The following is a 24,852-nucleotide window of genomic DNA, read 5'->3' on the forward strand; positions in this document are numbered from 1 at the left end:
GAGCCAGGAACATTTGGGTTTAACTTGTTACTGTTCTAATGTGGAGTGTTAGCCTCGAGGGTCCAGGGAGAGACCAAGGCATTCCAGAAAGAGTTGTAATCTGTGAATTGCTCAAAGTTAAATGGAAACTGAAAGATGAAGGAGCACATCCTCTTATCGACTTCCTGGCAGGGGAGTGAGGGAGGGGGGGTTGGGCTGCATGTCTGGGTAAATTTAAGTATCTGTAGTCTTTCAATCTTCCCATGCAGGCCCTGGATCTCTCATTATATTATTGAATATATGTATATCTTATTTCTTAGCATATGAAGCATTTGAAAAAATTGTCATTTTAGCATTTGTGCCAGTTATGCATTCATTGCCCATTTTGCTTTAAAGTTAATGTACTTAGATCCTTTGGTGTGAAGTTCAAACTTTGAATGTTTAGGGAAATTTGTTCTACCTCACTCTAAAAGATTTGCTGCATTCCTACTGATGACGTTTTGCAACTGTAAGTTCTGTTGTAAGTGCAACAGAAGAATATTGTGATTCTGAAATCTAGTGGAAAAGCTGCCATACCAATTGTATGATGCAAGCATTTTGCAGTTCAGACTCTAATTTCAAAATGGTAACACTCTGAAGAATGGTTCCAAAGTACCTGGTTGTTGGAAGTAAGTTCCTGCTTTTGATCATGATCCTCGCTGAAATTTGCACATGACACTGAATTTGGCTGTGCCCTAAACCATCCCCTACCCCATTGCAAATTCTCCATTCTAGAGCAGTTTGCCTACGAGGACCGAGTAAATTTAGTACATGGAAAGGATCATGTCTTTGTAATACCAGAGACCCCTAACTGTTTTGGGATGAACCTAACCAGATGAGTTAATGTTTGTGAATGTGTTTAAAATTAACTTTTAAGTGCATATCTAGGTTCATTCAAAGAACAATACAGCACAGGAACAGGCCCTTGGCCCACCATGCCTGCACCAATTCCTAGTCTTTATTCAGACCTGCCACTTATTGCCCATATGTGCTTTCTATCCCTCTGTTCATGTGTCTGTCAAGGAACACCTTAAACATGGCTAATGTGCCTGTTTCCACCACTGGCAGCACATTTCAGGTACCCACCTTCATCTTCACTAATCTACAGCAGCTGTAGATTTCCAGGAGCTTTGTTTATTCAGAGTTTATGTTCTATTACCAAAAACAGCAACTTGGATTTATACAAGACCTTTTTCAATAAAGTGTCCCAAGGTGACCAAAAGTTTGAACAAAGATGTAAAGTTTTAAACAGTATTAGAAAGGGGAAACAGAGAGGCTTAGGGAAAAAATTCTGGAACCTGGTTGAAAACTGGCACTTAACTACAGATTACAGTATTTGGCCAGCAAAATGCAACCACATGTTGTAATTGACATGATTTGCAGGATGCCAAATCACTTGTCCTGCCCAAACTGTACCAGGGTTAAACAGAGTGCAGTTTCATAAGAAAAGGCCCATATATCTGTAAAGCCATGGACTCTGCCGTTTAATATTAATGCTAGAAAATGGATGGAGAGCTGATGTTAGCACAGCTTGCCTTTTGTTAGATGTGCTGCATTATTAAGAATTTCTGTTTCATTTTACAAGCAAGGGCAGGTTGGTTGCCACTGACAACTTGGTGCAAATCCAGGCTAATGTTTAATTAAGTATAATTAACTGCTAGCACAAACTGTAGTTGTAATTATGCAAAACAAATAACAAACTAAGAATAAATACATTGCACTTCATGGAGTAAAGTCCCCAGGGCCTGGCTTGATCTCATTCCATAAACAGCTAGTCAAGATTTTTTGAAGAAATTAATGGAAAGCCATAATAAGGTGCCATAATTCCTGACTATGTAACGACAATTACTGAAACTTGATTGCTGACAGAAGAGATCTAGACGGATGGGGTTTGATAAGGAAAGCTGTAAATCTGAAACAATGTAATTTTGATGGACTGATCAGAAACAAACTATATTTCCACTTTCTATCTGTTCTATTGAATCTGTTGTGTTTTGAGTATTTTAAACAATAATTGTGGAGATATGAACGGGAATGAACATAACATATTTTCCACAACAAAACACAGGATCTTGCGGAAACTGAGATGAATGCCAGCATCTTAAGTCCCTGCCCACAGGCATTCTCCACTGGCATTTTGGTTTCAAAAGATGGTGCATATCAAAAAATATATTATTGGCCTTCAGGTATGACAGTTTGTTTTACAAAGGAAGTGCTTAAAATTCTCTTTTGCGACAGGTTATGTTCTGAAATGCCTTGCCTGAAAGGGTAAAGGTAACAAATCCTCTAATTTTAAACGGATATTAGATAAATGCTTGAAAATTGAAGAGAATTAAAAACAAGAACAGTAAATATCAGATTTGCAAATTCTTGAAGTTGTCATTTATTTTTCCCATTGCAGGATAAGGAAAGGTAATTTGCATAGCCTACAAAGTACAGTGTGCATCTCTCACTGGGGCATTAACTGGAATTTGATTTTTAATCATTTGTCTTCAAACTTTTTGAACAAATATTTGCTTTCACCACCACCTTTGGTGAGTTGGCAATAGGTCTCTCCATTGTGGAAGTACATACTGTAGAACTCTGTAGCATGCATGTTTTCTGCAGGATATCAGCATTGGGTACAGGGAATTCTGCACAAGCTCCACTTTCTCACTGAACAATAATTGCAAGGAAAGTAGGCAGATTGTCCATCATGGGGCTGAGCTAGTGCTTTGGAGTTTTATTTTCAGTTATGGGAAATGATGCAGTTTTGCAACTGTTGCCCTGAAATTAGTTGGCTCAATATGATTTTGGTCTTTTCCACAGCACCACCACCTTCAGGTTTCACAGCATTATTAAGTTGACGGTATTGTTCTGTGATTTCTAATGGCAGGCAAGTCCAACTCTGCCTGAAATGTGGCTTAACTGCTCAGCGTTTCAAATAAATTCCTCTGTTTTAATTTAATAACTCTAAGCCAGCAGGTCCTGTGCTGATGCTGGTTTGAGCACGTGGCTGTTTTTCTTCTGCTTGCATAGACCTTGTGCTGACATCATCCATTACTGATATGCACTCCGTTTTCACTGAAATCCTAGAACATGTAACCAAAGAGTATTGGAGATAATGTATTCTGCTTCATAATTGAGTGTTGAATTGTTTAATTAATGAAGAATGGGACTGGGTTTGAGATTGTTATGGAGCAGGTTAGTTTTACCCTAACGTTTTGCAATGATAAGCTTGCTCTACACCAGAGGAACAACAAATTCAGATATAATTTGCATGTGCTTGGTTGAAGAGCCATTGGTGCAAAGCTACTATCTAGATTGACTGATTCCCTCTAAACGGGCCATCATTCCCTTCCTCTGCATGTAACAAGTAGATGACCAGTTGGCCTGGGATAATATTGAGGGTGTATTAAGCCTGATTAAAAATGGGACTGGTGAAAATGAGGGCGACATGGGAAAGTAAAAACATGGTGAGGGATGCATAGAAATGAAACCCCAGGAGTTGTTCACTTGATGTGAACGCATTGCTCCAAATTAGTTTATATTGACATTTATCCCTTCAAGCCTAGAATAGCTGATTAAAATTAACATCACTGTTACTGATGACGTCTGTGGTAAATGGGGCTAATAGTTTGCATCTGTATATTAATTGAGAATGCACTTGAAAATGTAATGCCTGATAAATACATACAAAATAGTGCAATGTTCCATCATCTTCACCCTGGGATGTCTTCCTGATTTAAATTCATCATGCAAAGTAGCATGAGCTCCAGCTCAATCAACCAGTGCTTGTCTGTTCCCCAGGTACTGAACTGATTTGAAAAGTACATTTCTGCATGTCATCAATCCTCTGCAGAATTGAATGCAAATGATGGGATGATATATATGTAGTGTTGCATCATGCCCACAGCACCTCACCTGATGACAAGACCATTATCCTGATAGATGGTTCAGGATGAATTAGATGCGCATATGTTTTAGTTTTTGGCCCCCTCCACTCATTTACTGATGAGTTCAGATACTGATGTCATGTCAATTTGTGCAAATTTTATTTCTTCTTTCTTTTGAGGGAGGAGTTCGAAAAGGAGGCAGAACAAAGAAAATGGGAAAATTGGATGACTTCTCATGTTACTGAATGACCGGTTACTTAAGTTGGCAAAATTGGCATGTGATGGCCTTCGTATGAAAGCATAATGAATGTCAGTAGCAAAACTGCTAGAACATCGGCAATTTGTACATCCTTCGAGCACTGTGCAGGAGAAATCCAAATTCCAAATGTATATAGCAGCTTTACTTCCTGAAACAACAATGTCTCATACTATTTTCACATCCTCAAACAAAATCTGCTGCAGAAGCAAATGTTTAATTCCTGAATGAGTTAGATTGTAAATATTTTCATGGAGTTTGCAATAACTAATGTATTTCTTCAGGCAAGTTTTCATGTATATTTACTGTAACCTGAGAACCTGAACAACCTGGGAGTGCAGTAGCTAAGATGCAAGAGCCACAGCGATCAGTGTAGATTCTGGGGTGATGATCTAAGGCTGAACTCAATTGCTGTTCACATATTTGAGCACTTGGGATGAAGACATCCCAACTGAAATTCTTTATGGCAGTGAAGATATTTCTTTTCATCTTTCCCTCTCAAGTGGTTGACCACCATATGTCTTGGAGCTGGCAATATAGTGAGTATGTACCTTTTGTGTCTATTACCCAGGCTGATTTTATGATCAATCAGGAAGGGATGCCATATAGAGGAACTTAATTAGAGGGTTATTTTCTCCTTTCTTTATTGAGTACTTCCTGATGCCACATTCCCTTCTGATGGAATGCTGCACGTGCTCATTAATTTTGCCAAGAACTAATAACGGGAGTTTTACTTATAATCTGCTGGTGCCTGTTAGGACAGTAGATATTGTTGTAGTGATTGTGAGGTGACTACTGTAGTCACTGTAAAGTATACTCTTGCCTGAAACCATACAAAGTTTTTTGTAAAACATTTCGATCCTGCTTCTACCACTTTGATTTCCCTCCTTCCCTTCATCTCTCATCCCCAACCTCCAAAACTAAAAATAAAATAAAATTTGTCTTTGGAAGTTGATCATGTACCAGTCAGGTCCTTAACCTAAGGTAAGTGACTTACCCATCTTGTGCTGCATTGGCTTTGTTTATTTCAAGGTCTTGTAAATATCAATAAACATGTAGCTCCCAGGTCCTGTTTCAGATGAGGCTTGATTATATGGAGATCATGGAAACTGGGTGAGCAAATGATCTCCGCTGCATGCAGTACATTTCTATACTGTGTGCTTTGTGCAGGAAGATGAAATGTTAATGGCTTGGGAGTGGTGTTGAGCTGCTGTTGTAATGACTAAAGCCAGTGAGATTCCAAAATGGGATACCATCACGTTAATTGAAGTACAAATTCAAAAGATAACTGTGCTTTTGGTTACATTGACCACTTAAGAGAATGGGAGTTAATAGTTTGACCATGGTTTAATGCCATGTAACCTTTTTTGTTATGCCTTTATTAGTCAGTGTATTAAGTATAGGAGTTGGGAGGTCATGTTGTGGCTGTACAGGAAATTAGTGAGACCACTTTTAGAATAATGTGTGTAGTTCTGGTCTCCCTGCTATAGGAAGGATGTTGTGAAATTTGAAAGGGTTCGGTAAAGATTTACGAGGCTGTTGCCAGGCTTGGAGGGTTAGCTGTAGGGACTAGCTGGTCAGTATGGACGAGTTGGACCAAAGGGTCAGTTTCCATGCTAAATGTCTCTGACACTAAGTTAAAATTGAATGCAGAATTGTTCAAATATTCCTGTATAACAAGATATAGCATTGTAAACAGTCCTCAGCATTAATTAATGCCATGTTGAATTTGTTTTCATTTTGATTTTAAGCAGGCAACAATGAACATTGTTAGGACATCACATTTATAATTTTGAATTTGCAATACCTGATAAGTGGATTCTATTTCACTAATTTTGAAGAAAGTTTTGTCGAAGTAGAGATTGCCTGACATGAACATGTAGAAAAGTTCAATTATTTGGCTCATACAGGGAGCCCTCCCAGTTTGTTCTGTGCAAAACCTGCTCCTGGGAAAGTTGTACCTCCTAGTTGTCTAATCAAGATCGCATTTCAGCCAAATATGGGTCATGTTGATCTAGGTTACCACTAATATCCTGTTTAGACTTGACTGAAATTATGCAGCAGGTATAAGTGTTTGCAAACACATCTCCCATGACCTGCCCCAGTTTTTTCTGGGGTTCTGAAGTCAGAATATTGCCCAAGACAAACTTTTAATAAATGCTGGAAACACTCAGTTTTCATCCAAGTTTGTGTCAACCTGAAATATTGACTCTGATCTGTTCTACCTGACCGAAGTACTTCCAGTATTTGAATAAAATTACTTTGCAACAACTGTAGTATTTTACTTTATTAATAAATGTGAAACTGAGTTTGATGACATAGTTAAGGGAGAACAAGGTGAATTATCTAAATATCGTCCAACGAAATTAGTGCATTAATTCTTGACCATAGTGGCCTGTATGATCTGACCTCTAAGTTGGAAATATGTTTAAAATAGATTTTAACTTGTGGCATCAATAATGTTTTCTAAACAATTTCCTCACTGGCTAATTTTAGCAATTTTCTTGCAGAAAGTTTGTGTGCATTGCAACGTATTTTTAAAAAAAAGTACGATGAGAGAAACTGAAGTACTGATTTGAAATGATAGCCTGAATAATTTTAGGAACAAAATATTGAGTGGAGGTACAGTCAAAATACAAAGGCTTGAAAACAGTATGTTCAATACTGTTCCAAATCAGCTATGCACACCTGAATCTTCTACAGAAATGTCTATTGTACACTGTAAAAGCCAGATGCTCCACTGAGAAATCCATGAACTTTATCCATGGCCAAATTTCAAAATGGTTTTAATTGGGCAATTACACAACATCATCCACCATCACAAGCTGAACTGTGAACCTTCCTAAGAGTAAGAGAAATCTAGCAGAGGGTATAACTGGACTAGACAGGGTAAACACAGGAAGGATGTTCATGGTGATCAAGGAATCCAGAACCAGGGTCACAGTCTAAACATACAGGGAAGGCTATTTAGGACAAATGGAAAAAAATTCTTCAACCAGACTGCTGAACCTGTGGAATTCTGTCACAAAGTGTTTGATGCTAAAACATTGAATGTTTTCAAAAGGAATTGGTTCTTAGGGCTGAAGGGATCAAAAGTGTTGAGACCTTCGTTATTTTTCATGCTCTCGGGATATGGACGTAGACCATTTAGGAGTGAAATGAGAAATTTCATGGTGAATCTGTGGCATTCTCTAGAACAAAGTTGTGGAGGCCAAGTGACTGAATATATTTAAGAAATAGATTTCTACAGACTAATGGTTTAAAGCATTTGGAGAGAGCGTGAGAGTATGACATTGCGATAGAGGATTAGCCATGATCCTCTTGAATGGTGGAACAACCTTGATGGACTGACTGGTTGACACTCGCAGCTATTTTCTGTTTGAGTTGATGCTGGCCTGACTCCTGACCTGTTCGGTTTTTTATTTCCCTTGCTGCATTGTCACGACAGAGGTTTGTTCTTTGGCACATCATGCTGGTATTTGCATTTGAGAATTTGAAACCAAAATGATGTGTAAAAGGAGTTAAAGGTATTACATATCGAGTGCTGCAGGATATTTAACAACATTTTTTGTAATCCTTTGAAAAATGGGTCAGCTCCATGAGGCACACTTGATCTTTCAAGTTTGAAGTGAATGCTGTTAACATGGCAGGTGGGTAGACAGCCTACTAGGATAGCAGGCTTTGTTCATACACAGATAACAGGAAGGTCTTTATCAGCGAGCTGAAGCCCTTATTGTGTTATAAAGTGGATGTAAGGAAGGTAGACTTGTATCTTAGTGATTTTTAAAAGTGGATTGGGCTGCAAAACAGATGTCAATTTAAGCTCAACGTTGGAAGAAATTAAATTTTAAAAAAATGCTGAGCTTGAAGGCAGATAAAATGGAATGAATTTGAGTTCTTTAAGTTAACCTGTCATTTTTATTCCTAACAAAACGATGAAAAATGACTTCAAGCAGTTAAGTAGATCTTGGCTGCGACCACCTTGGCTCAGAGAGACATGCTGGATCCCCTGTGACTAATAGATTGTGGGCTTAAAAAAAAGGCAAAAGGAAACAATGGAAGGCTTTATTTGAAAATACATCTTCTTCACCCAACAATTGCATCCCATCTTTTGTTTTTTTTCTCTCTGCTCCAAAGTATAAGCTGTAAACGTCCAGCTTAAAATGGATTTGTTTCTGTCAAAAATACTTTTGACCCTGACATTGCCTCTGCCTTTATTGCCTGTGGCTGGATATCCTCTGAAAGGCTTTTTCCTTGAACCACTGTAGTCCTTATTACAAAGGGGCCACAACTTGTCTGCTATGACATGAGTAGCATTTCACCTCCAATTCAAACGTTATTGTGGAGACCTGAGCCTATCATCTAGGCTGACAGTTGTGTATGGAGCTGAGGAATTGCTCTAGTGTTTATTGAGGAACATAGTAGGAATAGCCTTGTGGTCTGTTGAATCCCTGTGCCACTCAAATACCACATAACTGACCGTCTACCTTTTTATGCCAATTTCCTGCACTATCTCCATATCACTCAATTTGTCTTGAACATGCTTTAGTGATGGAACTCCTACAGTCACCTGGGCAGAGAATGCCAAAGATTCACCACACTGTGGCTGAAGAAATTCTTTCATCTCCATCCTAAAAGGCTTGCCCTGTTTTCTGAGACTGACCCCTCATTTCAATGTGGATCTGTAGTGTTCTCAGGCCTCTTACATGGATGTAAAAGATTCTATGGCACTATTTCAAACAAAAGTTAATTTTAAGAACGTTATCACGGGTCATTGTGACAATGACTGTTGTCACAAAATTAACAGATGACCTGTTCATGATTATATTGCTATTTGTGAAAGCTGCCATCCTATGTTACAAGAAAGGACCATAGACATCTGCATCAACCAAATTACACTTCAACTATAATAAAACATCTTGAAGTACTTTGTAGCAAATTAAGAACTGTTTGGGGTGTACTGAGGTTTTGTAAGACCCAATCTATGTATGGGATGGGAAAGTGGGGGCAGGGGGGATGAATTAAAGCGTCTAGCCCTTCCTCTGTTTTGACTTAATGGATTGATTTTGTTGCCTTTGAGCTGAAAATAAAGTCAGGCCTGGCCTTTGATCAGTTTGGAAAAGATTTTTGAGCAGTATATTCTGTTTGGCTGGGTTGGTGACAGACTGAAGGGAAGGAAAGAAGAATGACAGGAGAGGAATGATTTCCTTGAAATAGAACTTTCAAAAAAAAAATACTGATTGCTAAGTTCCCTAATGGCTCAGCTAAATAAGGTAGTAATTGGGTCATCTGTATTCTGCAGGTTTATATTGTGTCTACTTAAGGATTGTGCTGCAGTATTTTGTTGCCAGCAATCTCTGGGCCTCTGTTCATGTGAGAAATGGCCACTTGGTTGAGGTATCAGGAGGTTCCCAGCAAAAAGAAATGGTATTAGAAGGAAGAGGATATAATTGTTGACAAAAGGAAGGAGGAAAAAGAGAACACATTGCTTGTGTTGGCGCACTAATCAATTTACATTAAAACCTCAGTTGGAATTATTTGGCTTGCCCTGGAATTATTTTGGAGCATTATGATTAATTTGTGTGCATCTAAAATATAACCTGCCTCATTATTCCTATCAGAGGTTTGTGGAATAAGGTACTATTAAAAACTTCAATGAATGTTTCACTGACGTTTCTGGTTATGCAAGTTCAGAAAGCTAGCAAATTGACTGGAAGGCAGGAAGATAACCAATCTGTTTATCTGATGTTTCTGCCAGGCACCTTCCAGGTCAGACTCCATTGTTAAACGCTAAACAAAGAAAAATGAACTGTGGATGCCAGGAGTCTGAAACAAAAGCAGTAATTGCTGGAAAAACTGCACAATCTGGCAGCATCTGTGGAGAGAAAGAGTTAATATTTCTGGCCCAGTGACCCTTCTTCAGAACTGATTGTAGCAAGGACCCATCCTTTGAGGGTTTTCCTATTTCACTTCAGTTCTGCTGATAGAGACAAAATAGGAACTGGCTTAATGGTTGTAATGCAGGCCTGGTCATTAGCCACTTGTGCATTAGTAACAATAATATGCTGATGAGATTATAAATTCACCCCATCAGATAGCATGCGTCCCCACTAACTTCTAGATATTTAAAACAGGTGCACTGGTTTGGGGTCTTGTCCACATTAATTCATTTGCATTAAATGTAGTTAATGTTTTTAATACAAAATTTGCCATCATCTCAACGCAGGTTTAAAAAGGACTATTCTGACTTTATTCAGCCACAATGTTTCATCTAATACTGCACCTGTGTTGTAAAAATGCAAATCAGTTTAAAAATTGGTTTCTGGAACTATTAATTTTCCCCAGACTATACTAGTCTTTCCCCTTTGACCATTATCATTATATTCCCCATGGCAACAGTCTGCTCATGTCTTGGAAACTCTGATTTTTGAAAAACACCTGCATTGTCTTGCAACAAACCAGACTGTTAGGTATGCTGCAAACCTCAACTCAACTTGCTGTTCTGCAGTCCCAGAGAACTTAACATTTGTTTGTTTTGGGTATTTCATTAGCCCCTCTCTCACCACTTCTCTTGCCAAGGTTCTGTTTCCTCATTGGGTTACCAGGCCATTAATGCATTAGTGTTTTTTTTACTTTTTGTTCATAAATTCACTACATAATGTAGTAAAACGTTCCAAGTCCCTTTTTTTTTTTTTTTGGAGTGTTATATTCAATACCAAGCCAAAAGAGGAATTAGGGCAGATGACTAAAATACTGATCAGAGGCAGGTTTTAACAAGCACCTTTAAGGAAGAAAGCAAGGTCATGTCCCAGAGACGTTTAGAAAGGAATTGATAAGGCAACTGAAGGCCGATCTGCCAATGGTAGGTGACTTAAATCAGGAATGTCAATTAGAATTAGACCAGTGCAGATACCTGAGGGTTGTGGGGATGGAGTAGATAAGAGCTGGTGAGTAATAAGGCGATGTAGAAAACATTGGCCCATGTTAAATATGTGTCAGAAAGCACACAGAGTGGACGTGGTGAGAGTTTAAAAAAAATTGGGATAGTACAGTTTTCAATGACTGAATTAAAAAACTTTGGGAGTTTGTCCATGAATACATTGGAATAGCCAAGTCTGGAAGTGGTAACAGCATGAATGAGCTCCAGGACAAAAGCTTGCACTTGCAGAGTGGTTGTCCTGCTTTGTAACTTGTTGGTACAATGTCACAATGCCACTTGTCATATTAAATATTTTAGATCAAGAACATAAATTCCTATTCATACACCCATCCAGATGCCTTTTAGATGTTATAATTGTACCGGTCTCCTCCGCTTCCTCTGGCAGCTTGTTTCATACACGCACCACCCTCTGCATGGAAAAGTTGCGTCTTCGGTCACTTTTATATCTTTCCCCTGTTACCTTAAACCTTTGCTCTCTAGTTTTGGACTCCGCTACCCTGGTGAAAAGATCTTGGCTATTCACCCTACCCAAGTCCCTCAGAATTTTATAAACTTCTATAAGGTCACCCCTCAGCTTCCGCTCCTGGGAACATAGCTCTAGCTTATTCAGCCACTTCCCTAAAGCTCAAACCTTCCAACCCTGGCAGCATCCTCAAATCTTTTCTGGACCCTTTCAAATTTCTCAAATCTTTGCTATAGCAGGGAGACCAGAATTGAATGCAGTATTCCAAAAGTAGCCTCTCCCATGTCCTGTACAGCCGCAACATGTCTTGCTAATGTTTTTACCCAGAACCTTAGTGAATTTGAATATTGCTTCAAATTTTGGATAATATCTGAAGTGGAGTATGAAACAAAGACTGTGCTTCCACCTCCCTATTGTTATGAATGTACAAATTACGAACAGTAGTAGGCCAATAGCCCTTCTACCATGTTCTGCCTTTCTATTAGATAACAGATGATGTGTCTGTGTTCTGAATTCCACTTTCCCATCAACCCACAAGTTTTTAGATTCCTGTAGGGTAAAGGAATCAATCCTCCACCACCTTTTTGATCCTGTCTCTATCACCTTCTGAGGCATAGGTCCACAGTTGTGCAACCCTCCATAAATTTCCCTCAGCTCTGTTCCAAAAGGGTAGTGCCTAATTCTGGATTTGCCCACAAGAGTAAACATTCTTTCCACATTGACGTTGTCAAGACCATTCAGGATCTTATACACTTCAATCAAGGCCCTTTCTCTTCTAAACCCCAGTAAAAACCAGCCCAGCCTGTCTGCCCTTTTATCGTTGTACCTGGAATGAAAAAGCTGTTTAATTTAGTAAATCTCCTTTGAACCGCCTCCAGTGTATTTACAGTCTCCCTTTTTGGAGAACAAAGCTGTGTACAGTGTTTGAGGTTGGTCTCTCCAGTACCCTGTATAACTGAGGCATAGCAGCCTTGCTTTTATAGAATCAGAGAGTCATACAACATGGAAACAGACCATTCGGTCCAAATTGTCCATGCTGACCAGACATTCCAATCTGACCTAGTCCCATTTGCCAGCATTCAAATTCTCAACCTTCTGTTTAAATCCCTCCATATCTTTGCCCCTTTCTAATTCTAACTTCCCTTCACCCTCTCACCCTCAGCATTCCTTCAACTACTGGGCATCCACCTTCCTTAGCCTTCAGCTGTTTAGGCCCAATACTGAAGGAACTATATTCAATAAATTCCTCCCTTTCAACACTCTCCTTAGTCTGTCACTCATCCTCACCTTTGACTAGATGTTAATTTGCCTGTGTTGAGGCTTGATTACCTTTTTCACGTTAAAGGTGTTATATGAATACAGCGTATTGCATATGACATACCTGTGCGCAAAGGTGTATGTCCTGTAAACCTGGACTGGGGCTTGTGCACAGGAATGATCAACTTTTTGCTGATGTAGATCATAGCTGAGCAATATTCCACTTTTTAATAACACTCTATACTTTTTTTGGCAGAATTTATGTGCATGCACGTGGCTTTTACTCGAAAGATTCAAGTAGCTTTGTGGACTGGCAGGTCTTGGGATTCACAATAACTGAATAATGTGCGCTCAGTAGGGTGTGTTTATGAAATGCTGAGTGAGGGACAATGAGCCAAGAGTGATTTTTCTCACCTAGATGCTCTGGGAGAGTCAATCATTCGTTTTCGTCTGAGAAGCTCCTGTGTTTGTAAAAATTGACAGGAGTGTGAAGATCTTGAATGTGGATATCTAGGTTTAGCAATTCCTTTGAACATTGCATTCTTTTATCAAAACTCTAATGTGCTTCACACTATCACATTCTGGCTCCACTAACATCACAGTAAAGCTGGAAAATATTGTGGTTGACAGCTGTTTCAGCTAGTGAATAATAAATGAAAAACTTGACAATAAAATATAACAAATTAACACCTAACTCCGCAATAACCAGGCCCACTCATTTGGTTTGGTTTTGAGGAATTATGTGAGCTTTTTTGTTGGAGTCTGTGAGCTCGTGGTACATGTCTGATGTTCGTTAATTGCACTAGTATCCTGTTATGTGCTGAGATTAAGATTCAATGCTGTAATCAGGTCAAGGTACTGGCATCTGTGCTATCCATTTATATTGCTGGCTCCCAGCAAAAAGCAGCTTGTTGGCATTTATTTACATGAGTATAGTGATGCAGCTGTCAGTTTTATATTGCGTTGTCAGTGAATTTGTCCCAGCGTGATGCCTACCCCCAAGGTGAGCTGCTCTGAAATTGGGACTGATTATGTGCCAAACTCATGGGGTTTATGCTATTTCAAGATCGTGTTTCAAATTTAATTGGCAGCAGTGTTATCCAGTTGAGTTTGGCATAGTGCACAACAACCTTGTCTCCATGATGAATGAAGCAACTATATAACTCTATTCTGGCACAGGAATGGAAAAACCCCAGTCAAGCAGCAGCTTTGGAAAGAAATAGTTTCAGATTGGTGACCTTTAGTCACATGTCAGTACTGATGAAAGTTTGTTTGCCTGAAATGCTAACATTTTGTTTCCACAGGTGCTGCTCAACCAACAGGTATTTACAACATTCTTTCATGCCAGATGTCCAGCATTGACAGTAGTTTACTCCTGCATCAGTGACTGTGGAGACTAGTAGCAAGATTTTGATGTGGTTGTCTGCTTACAGTTTTTGTTCTTTGGTAATATCCCCTTGTCTACTGTAAAATGAGGCATGATTTCAAAGGTTCTGAGGAAGGGTCACCGGATTCAAGACTTACATCAGACATATTGAGAGCTTTGGCCTGCTTTTTAATTGTTTGGCAGAGCATGTTCGGTGTGACCATTACATCACAAGTCTGTAGTAAGCGTTAAAAACCGAAAGAACTGCGGATGCTATAAATCAGGTACAAAAACAAAGTTGCTGGAGAAGCTGAGCAGATCTGGCAGCATCTGTGAAGGGAAAAACAGAGTTAACGTTTCAGGTCTGGCATTCTGAGGAAGGGTCACTGGACCTGAAACGTTAACTCTGTTTTTTCCTTCACAAATGCTGCCAGACCTGCTGAGCTTTTCCAGCAACTTTGATCTAGTTGCTGAAACAATGGGTCTGCTGGGACAGTCCTGTTTTGTGGATTTTTGGCAGGAGGTAGAAACGAGCTGTGTAGCTGTGTGTAGTAAGCATTGTTGGATGATGATCAGAGACTTTGGGTAAAATATTTTACTTCCTCACCTACACCCACCAAACCTTTTTATTCCAGACCACCTGCGCCTCTAACTGCAGTATTTGAGGTTGACGGAGCACAGATAGTGGTCAACCTGGGATGCCACTCCTCTGTATGAAGAGGAAAAATTGTCAGGAATATGCTAGTCACAAGACCAGGACTGGAGGTTTCAAATCGTACTGACTAATGGCCTGAATGTCAATGAAATGTATTCAACGCCATTGAGAAATATGCTTGTGTTTTGCCAGCAGATCAGTGCCTGTATTAGCAGTGCTTCTTGACGCACAGTAACATGTGACACTCTACTGGACTTGGCTTACAGCATCCTTGAAAGCAAAATTTCTATTTTTAAGACTGATAAGATGGTGTTATCTGACCTTAGGTTGGTAGGGAGGACCTTGTTAAAGTCAGCAACTGTTAACATGCAAAACAGATTTGAAGTGTAAAACTCCAAGCCATTTAAAGACTAGGCAGAAAAGGCAAAAATAAGTATGTTAAATATTTGAGCAAGCTTTTTTGTTTGGTCATTCACCCAAACATGTCACAGTCAGACTTTGCTTTGTAACTGTTTCACGTGAAGTGCCTTGAGATGCTTTATGTTAAAAGTATTGAGTATAAATTGTTTGGGATTCACCTAAGCTCACGTGCCAACTATTGCCAAACTATTTTTCCAGTCCTATCACATTGTGACCCTTGAAAATTAACACAACCTTGAATGCCAACCAAAGCAAAATTGTAATGAAAATCCACCCGCTCAACCATGGACTGTTCTGCTTTAACAAAGTCGCTCATGATCACTACCTTGCGAATAAGTGGGAATGGAAAATAGATGCTGGCCTTGCCTGTGGCACCCATTTCCGGTGAAAGAACAAAAACAGGTCCAGAACTGGGGGACACAATTTAAAAATAAGCGGGAATGCAGCTTGCGTCTGCTGCAAAGAGCTGTGGAAGATCAGACTTTGAGTATTTGATTTTGATTTATTGTCACAAGATGCAGTGAAAAGTATTGTTTTGCATAAGTACATCAGGATAATAAAACAGAATGCAGACTATAGTGTTACAGCTACAGAGGAGATGCAGAGAAAGAGAACATTTACATTTGAGAGGTCTGTTCGTATTCTGATAACAGCAGGAAAGAAGCTGTTCTTGAACCCATTAGTATGTGTTTTCAAACTTGTGTATCTTTCTCTTAATGAAAGAGTGTATAACGGGGTATGAGGGGTCTTTGATTATGGCTGTTTTTCCAAGGCAGTGGCAAGTATAGACTGAGTTTCTAGAACGAAGAGTGGTTTTCGTGATGGACTGGGCTGTGTTCACAACTATTTAAGGTAGTGATAGGTTTCTGATTATCAATGGTGTACAGGGTTACAGGGATGGGTGGGGAGAAAGGAAAAATAGGGAATAAAGGAATAGAGACCACGTATAGGCAGATGGGAGCAATTTAGAATGGCATCGTGGCCAGTACAGACATGCTGGCCCAAAGGGCCTGTTGCTGTGCTGTACTATTGTTTTCCAAACCTTGATCATATAAACGGTAGACCAGCCATCGAGCCTGCACTATTGTTTCCTAGGTTTTCATATTGATATTTTTATAGTAGGTTCCAAATATGTTGCTTTATGTGCTCACCTGTCCATTACTTGATCTGAGCTGCTGCCGGGTTTTGACAACAAAAAACACGTACAGATTGGGGCTTTTGAGGTGACTGAATTTGGAACCCGAGTTGCTATGCAAGATGAAGCTGCTGACAATAGGCTCCGATGGGTTGCAGCTCAGAAAAGGACTCATTGCTGTCAGGTTTGATGGGGACAAGTCTCAATACTCAAATGAAATGGGCAGGATCCCATCAGCCAGAGAGACTGAGATGAGAACAGGGTAAGATCAGGGCTGGTTGCAGCCTGATCCCTGGTGCCAGTGCAATGCACAGTCTCTGAGGACACAGAGCTCTTGGCCTTGTATCTGTGCTGCTAAATAACACTGGAGCAAAGTTGTGTTGCACCCAGCATTGGAGATTAATCTGTTGGAAGACTCCCTCTGGCTTTCACGTGTTGCACATTGCATGAGAAATTGCACGCCTTTGTGAACGTCAACACATCACTGAACGGGCATTTTCTTCATTGACTGCAGTCTTCCATGTAGATACATCTGCAATCTCAATTTATTTGTGACCCCCTGCCATATTCAGTCTGTAGCGGGGCTGGTTAGTCATTTTTCGTGGAACTCCACCTGAGGTTCCCCCCTACTTCTCATTGCTCATAAAGTTGACCTGATTTAAGATTGCACAACATGCAGATCAAATTCAGTGCAACACCATATAATGTATTGCTTACCGAAAACGTTGTGGTTTTGTTTTCTTTGTTTGCTAGTGATAGTTAGAATGTGAAAAATTCCAAGCACATTTCTAAAATAAAAATCTTCTGTAACATGGATTGGAGATGTTGATACTGTTTTCCTTGAAGAACAGAAGCTTGAAGAGATTCAGTCATGAGGGATCTAGGTGAGAAGAAAAAGTCCATTTGTACTCCTCGAAGGATTGAGAAAGAGGGAACAAGTAATTGGTGAAAGAAAATGGTGACATGAAGAGAAATCTTATGACACAGTGGATGGTTAAAATGTGGAATGTGTTGCCCAAGAGTGTAATGGAGGCAATTCCAATTGAGGAATTCAAATGGGAATTGGATGATCTGAAAAGAGAATATAGGGAGTGGCACCAGGTGAAATGCTCCTTTTGGAGACCCAACACAGACACAGGCCAGATGTCTTTGTGTTGTAATCGTTTTTGTGATTTTGGCAGGTTTTCCTCTGCATTGAGATAGCCTGACTTTCTTTTACGTAGTTCTTCATTAGCTCTAAATTAGTTTAGATCTTTGAAAGTGTAGCTACTATGGTGGTCTTGTTGCGTATATTACAAATATGTGCAAGATACCACAGTGTCGTGATGTAAACTACCAGTCTATCTGTTTTTAATGTTGTTGGTTAAGTATGTATTGATTGACTAAGACATCAAGGAGGTCATCCTTGCTGTTCAGTAGTGACAGGATCGTCCTGTCTGCTTTCTCCAGGTAGCTTAGTGCTTTGGCTCAACATCTCACCTGAGCTGACCCCTCTAACACTGCAGCACTCCTTTGGTATTGCATAGGATTGTCAGGCTGTTTTTTTTTTTTCTTCTTTGGTGCCCCTGTCCTGGGTGGGACTTGAACCAGAGACCTCCTGACTTGATTGATTAGGGATAGTCAGCATGGCGTTGTGTGTGAAAAGTAATGTCTCACTAACTTGAATGTTTTTCTTTGTCATTTCTTCAAAGACTGAAGGCAGAGTGGTAGACGTTGTCTGAATGGATTTCAGCAAAGCGTTCGACAAGGTTCCACATGGTAGACTGGTTATAAGGTTAGATCACATGGAATACAGGGATAGTTAGCCATTTGGATACAAAATTGTCTTGAAGGTAGCAGACAGCGGATGGTGGTGGGGGGTTGCTTTTCAGACCGGAGGCCTGTGACCAGCAGTGTGTCACAAGGATCAGTGCTGGGTCCACTGCTTTTTGTCATTTTGTATAAAATGATTTGGATGTGAGTATAGAAGGTATGGTTAATAAGTTTGCAGGTGTCACCAAAATAGGTGGTGTAGTGGATAGTGAAGAAGGTTATTTTGGAATATAACAGAACGTTGACGAGATGGGCCAATGGGCCAAAGAGCGGCAGATGGAGTTTACTTTAGATAAATGCGAGGAGTTGTATTTTGGTAAGGCAAATCCGGGCAAGGCTTATGCAGTTAATGGTAGAGCACCGGACAGTGTTGCCGAACAAAGAGACCGAGGGGTGGAGGTAGACAGGGTGGTGAAAGGTGTTTGGTACGCTTGCCTTTATTGGTCAGTGCATTGAGTATAGGAGTTGGGAGGTCACGTTGCTGCTGTACAGGACATTGGTGAGGCACTTTTGGAATACTGTGTTCAATTCTGGCTGTCCTTCTATAGGAAGGATGTTGTTAAACATGAGGGTTCAAAAAGATTTGCAATAATGTTGCCAGAGTTGGAGGGTTTGAGCTATAGGGAGAGGCTGAAGAGGCTGGGTTTTTTTCCCTGGGCCGCCACGCTGAGGGGTGACTTTTTTTTATTGAGGTTTATGAAGTTGAGGGGCATGGGTAGAGTGAGGTCTTTTCCATAGGATGAGGAAGTCCAAAACTAGGTTTAAAGGCACAGGTTCAAAGAGAGAGGGGAAAGATTTGAAAAGGACCCAAGGGGTAACTTTTTCATGTGGATGTTCATGTATATATGAAACAAGCTGTCAGAGGAAGTGGTGGAGGCAGATACAATTACAGCATTTAAAAGATATCTGAATGGGTATCTGAATAGGAAGGGTTTAGAGGGATATGGGCCAAATGCTGGCAAATGGGACTAAAGTCAGATTGGAATATCTGGTCAGTGTGGATACATTGGACTAAAGGGTCTGTTTCCATGCTGTATGACTTTGACTCGGTGAATATGATACCACAGATTCAGTTGTAGGAATGGGGGCAGCTGGCACATTGAATTAACTAGCCGATCCAGAAGATGACTTGAGTGTTTGACACCCAAACAAGTTGCAAAGGTAAGTGGGGAAATTCTGTACTTTGCAACGCATGCTGGTTGGATACTAGAATGGAGGATATTCCACTGTTACCACTCCTGTACTTTTCTTTGTGCCTGTAATTTTGAGTTGCATCCTTATTACTTTCTGTTCCTTGCAGAATGCAATAATAATGTATTTTAGTCATTTGTTAATCTCCATCCATCAGGATGTAAAACACTGTACCTGGGAAGAGCTAACCAATTCTGTAATGGGTCTGTTTGTTACCAAAGCTGAGTGTTAAAGTAGTAGTTGTAATATGAACTTACTCCTGCGTTGAACCAGATGCCTCATAAGAGACTACCATGTATTTCAAATGCCACTAGCTATTTATGTAACGTGTAATAAACCTGTTTACTGTTCATCAGTTCAAGCCTGTCTTCTGCCAAAGACTCTGTGAAGGCACACATGTATCAGTAACTTAGACTATTATTAGCGAGAAAGGTTGGTGGCAGTGAAGGTACCCCAAATTTGTCCCACCATTATAATAGGGGGCGTTCTTCATTTGTTGATGCTAAATCGGAGATAGGGCAATGTGATGTAAAATTCGGCAGAGCAAGACATTTGGGGGTGGAGCAGGGGGACAACTATTGAAATTCTGTCTCAGTTTCCTTATGGTTTGAAAAAAAGAATTCTTGTTAAGGCATGCAGCTTAATTAGTTTCAATTCTGTGATCTACAGAACTGGGCTTTGGAAGTAGTCGTGTGAATTATTTTGAGGCCCAAAATGATACTGAAGATGTTTGTTCTCTCTCCCAGCTCACCTGACATACTAGGAAAATGCAATTGCATTAATTACTTGAAATTAGACAACTCTTGCTTAGCTAAGTATTTTGCAATGTGAATTCTACAATTCTAAAAGGGTACCCTACTTAAGCTGCCTTTAAGTAGTTTCAAAAATGTGGTACGGATGATGACCAAGAAATAGTTGAGTGCAGAATTTGAAAGTTGGGCCTCTGCCTAACCAGAATGAGACTTTGTGGTGACCTAATTGAGAGCTTGAATTGTGCCAGTTCTCTTCAATATTCGTCAGGCAAATTAGTCATGATAATGATTCAAATATCAGAGGACTTGAGTTCCATAAGTTCAAATGAATAAGTTGGTTTTAGAAAGAAACTGTATTAGGCTTCTGCCCAAAAGGTTAATAGTATTGTTGAGTAAATTGCAAGGCGCTGTCTTTCAAGTAGACAGATGATTTGAAGAATTGGTTTGTTTCTCAAGAGAACTTCTTTGAGGAATACAGTGTAGAGGTGGGGGAAATGCTCTTGACCCATTTCAAAGCAGGAGGTTTGTTATAACTGGCTGTTGCTCCTTTTTCTTTAAGAAAATGAACATTGAAAGTGTGCTGATGCTGTATCTTTTTTTTTCTCTATTGCTGTGAAGTGATTTCCTCTTGTTCCTCAGTTCTGATGGTTGAATTTTGTGAGTCTTTAATGAGTTATAAAAGAACTGGATTTAGAAAAATGCCTACTTGGCGTAACAACGTAATGATGAGCCAATTTCCCCTCTTCCCCATTTTAAAGATGCATTCTGAAACAGTATTAACAGACTGTGTTGTAATAGGAGGCAAACCATAAGTCAATATTGTCCTAAAATTCTAGTACCTAAAGAAATGACTTTCTTTTGATGTCTTTTTATTTCTTCACATTTGCTATTGGGGACTAACACTAGTTTCTCACAAATATGTTGGAGTTGCTAGCTGGTGTTGTAACTTTGCTGTTAAATGGTTCAAAAACAGAAATGTTTTATAGATAGCTGACTTGTTAGTTGACCTCATTCCCAAGGACCCTCTGTTCAACTAAGTGCAGTATAATTCACAGCTATGTGAAAATGATTAATTCACACAAAAGAAAGAACAAGGTGTGATCTGTCTACTTCTGTTAAGCATACTGACAGCATTTCACCTTCCATAACTGCATGCTTTTAATCTATTCTCAAGTGCTTGGAAATGTTAAATCTCTCTTGTTTCCAGGGTGACATCTCTTTGGAAGTCGAGTTTCCACTTCGGGTGTTAGCAGAAATTTGTACGTGAGCAAATTGTGCAGTTTTGATTTTTAAACGGAATGTTCTTCACTCTACCCTCCATCATTCTATTTATGTAGAGGAAAGCATCTGTAAATCAATGGCAAATGTAAGACTAAAGGGCATAAATACACAATTTACAAATCTTTAATGTAGAGTGAGTGGACCAGCTTCCCAAGGCAATTGGCCAATTTAGGTAATTAATTCAATTTAGACCTTAAGATGGGTGGGGACAGGGATAAATTATTAGCACTGTAGACTTTTTAAAAAACCTCCCCCACCAAAAAATTGCAAAATAGGCAAAACTTTTGATGGGTTCAGTAGAACTTACTTGCATAAGATGGGAAAAATCTGGTAATGGGATGTCCAGTTAGCTTCATTCAATGACCTCTTCAGATACAGTTGACAAATTAGGTGCCTTCTGTATGTGATCAACATTGGCAGGTCACTGATCTGCTGTGTGGTCTGACACTTGTGATTGTTCCTCATCTTCCACCTACAGAGAATGTGGCTGTCTCCTGTGCAGACTTTGTTAAATGCTGCCCAGTGTTTAGAAGGAAAGCTGAAGCTAGGGACTTTGTCACTAGTTTAGTGATAAGGTGTGTTGGGCTTTTGATGCTGCATTCATCTCCTGATTTCCCAATTGGATTTTGTTAGCATGAATATTAGCTGCTTTTTTAATTAGAATGCTGATGTTTTTTAAGCATTTCTGGAGTATTCAAGTCAATAGACAGGTCTTGCCCACTTCTTTTACCATCACATTGAGTGCAACGTGATGGTGTTGAGATGAATACCAGCAGCTGTTTGGTTGGACTGGACCTAGCATCCATGATGCTGACCCTATGGCACATTTAGCGACATGGTTAGGATCCATAAGACCACGTAGGAGGAGCAGTGGGTCATTCAAACAGTCAACTTGGCTCTGCCATTCAAATGAGATTTTGGCTGTTGTAAGAATCCTCAACTCCACTTTGCTGCCTTTACACTATAACCCTTGATTCCCTGACTGGTTAAAAATCTGTCTGTCAGCCTTGATGGCTCTCTGCAGTACAGAATTCCACAGATCATCTTCTCTTGGAGGGTAAACTAAATTGCTTCTCACCATCTTTATTCTGAAATTATGCTGTCTTGTCCTAGATTCTCTCACATAGAGAAACAAGCTTTCCACATTCACCCTATCAAGTCCCCTAAGAATCATGTATATTTCAACATGATCGAGTCTCATTCTTGTAAATTCCAATGAGTGCAGATCCAACTTACTCTACCTGTCCTCATAAGACAGTTCCTCCAGACCTGGTATCAGGTTAATGAATCTTCTCTGGATTGTCTGTAATACTAGTATATCTTTCCTTAGATAAGGGGATGAAAATTGTTCAGTATTCCAGTCATGGTCTGGCTAGGGCTTTTTCTAAATTATACAAGATACTACTTCATTCCCTTTGAAATACTGGTCAACTTTCCCTATTAGCTGCTGAATTTGGATGCTAAATTTTTTTTGACTCATGGACAAGGATGTCCAAATCACTCTATTCTGTAGCTTCTGCAGTCTTTCACTGTTTAAATAATATTCAGCTCTTCTATTCATCCTGCCAAAGTGCATTACCTCATTTCCCCACATAATATTCCATCTATCATCTTTTGCTCACTCACTTAGCCTGTCTGTCCATATCCCTCTGCAGACTTTGTGACATCTTCACCACTTGTTTTCCCATCTATTTTTGTCATTGGCAAAAATGGCTGTAGTATACCCACTTTCCTAATACAAGTCACTAGTATATATTGAAAATAATTGTAGTCCCTGTTTTGATTGCTGTGACACTGGAGTAATTGTAGGTTGCCATCCTGGAAAATGACCCCATTGTCCCAACTGTCTGTTAGTATATGAGCATGGATAGAGGATGGCTACCTATCTACAACTAAAGGCTCTTAACTCATTCAGTAGCCTGATGTGTAATACCTTTATCGAATGCTTTCTGAAAATCCAAATGTTAGGCACCCATAGTTCTTTGTTTTACTACTGATTTTTAACTTTGACACCAGATTTTGAGGGTTGGGGTCTGGGATCAGTCAGCGGTGAATGCATGTGTACAAGACCAAGCAGGGATGCACGTGTAGGAGGCTATCTGTGGTAAGTCATACAAAATTGTTGGTGTGAGCTGCATTGCTGCCTGGCTTATTCTCTGTTCATTCTTTCAAGTAGCTTCTCAATTATTGTGTTGGGATTAAATTCATACAAGTCAAAGTTTGGAGGCCATGAACTCCAAGAATTAGCCACTCACCACTGGTCTCGTTTGTCTCTAATGATTAGTTTAAAATCACGAAGTGTTCAAGATTGGAGAATGCGATTTAAGGTCCACGATCAATAAACAATAGTGACCCTGATTTCAGTCAGTAATAGAAACGTGAAAATAAAATTGAGGCAGCATAGAACAGGGAGGCTCTTTGGCCCACCATACCTCAGCTTGGCTGCACTCTAACTTCCTCCCCATAACTTTGCATGTTACTACTCATTATATACGTCTCTAATTTCTTTCTCAAAAAAGGAATTAGTGGAATCTGATAACCTCAAAAGGGTGAAGCTATGTTCCAGATTTTACTGGAGTTGTATGTTAACGGCCTATCTTCAAAGACCAAAAGATTTCTTCTTTCAGGTCAGTTCTTACATGCAGCTGAAGATTAGGCTGCAGTCTGATCCGCTCATCAATGGGTATTATCAACATTTTTAGGCCCTATATTTTGTAGGTAATCTCGTTATCATGGTCTTCCAGCTGCTTTTGATTTTTATAATGCCTTGAGCCTGACACTTCATTATCTTTGTATGGAAGGCGAGCACTTTTTTTTTAAAATGTCAGCTATGTTTGGGGTTGTGTTTTAACTAGTTCCATATGTCTGAGTATGGATGTGCCAGAGCTGGGGGTCTGATAACAAATATGCCACTTTACCTTAAACTTATTCTACCATTTCAGCTATATGTGGTGTTTTTTTAAATCTGATTTTGTCTTCATTCTCCATTCCATTGCATTCTAATCAAATATCTTTTTAATACCTTTTAACTGATTTTGCCTGATAAACCTCATTTGATATAATGTATTCCACATTCTCTTAACCCTTTGAAGTTATGTCTAGATTTCATATTCTTCTTCTGGGTTTCAATAATAGGATAGGGAATGATTCCAATCCAACTTGCCAATTTTTTTTTTTGATTACTTCAAATATCTCAATCTTGCTTCCATCATCTCTACAGAATAACCACAGTTTACTCAGTCCCTTCACCCTAGACAAAAATCTAATGCCTTTTATTTGCCACCAGTCTATCTCTTTAAAGCAGCATACTCAAAACTCGACAGAGATAGTAGGAACTGCCGATGCTGGAGTCTGAGATAACAGGGTGTAGAGCTGGATGATCACAGCAGGCCAGGCAGCACCAGGGGAGCAGGAAAGCTGACGTTTCAGGT

The 24,852-nt window shown here is 39.6% G+C and overlaps 1 protein-coding gene across 3 annotated transcripts in view; it reads left to right on the forward strand.

The window, feature by feature from the left end:
- fam222ba (family with sequence similarity 222 member Ba) overlaps nucleotides 1–24,852 on the forward strand; it is a 55,238-nt gene that overhangs the window by 5,542 nt on the left and 24,844 nt on the right. The window contains exon 2 of one of the 3 annotated variants that reach the window (XM_048612782.1): nucleotides 14,114–14,131. The exons of the other annotated variants lie outside the window; for them this stretch is intronic. The gene's annotated coding sequence lies outside the window, so the exon portion shown is untranslated. The remainder of the gene's footprint in view (nucleotides 1–14,113; nucleotides 14,132–24,852) is intronic. 3 annotated transcript variants of the gene reach the window in all.

The sequence above is a fragment of the Rhincodon typus genome, chromosome 26, assembly GCF_021869965.1.
Source record: "Rhincodon typus isolate 14 chromosome 26, sRhiTyp1.1, whole genome shotgun sequence".
Classification (NCBI taxonomy): Eukaryota; Metazoa; Chordata; class Chondrichthyes; order Orectolobiformes; family Rhincodontidae; genus Rhincodon; species Rhincodon typus.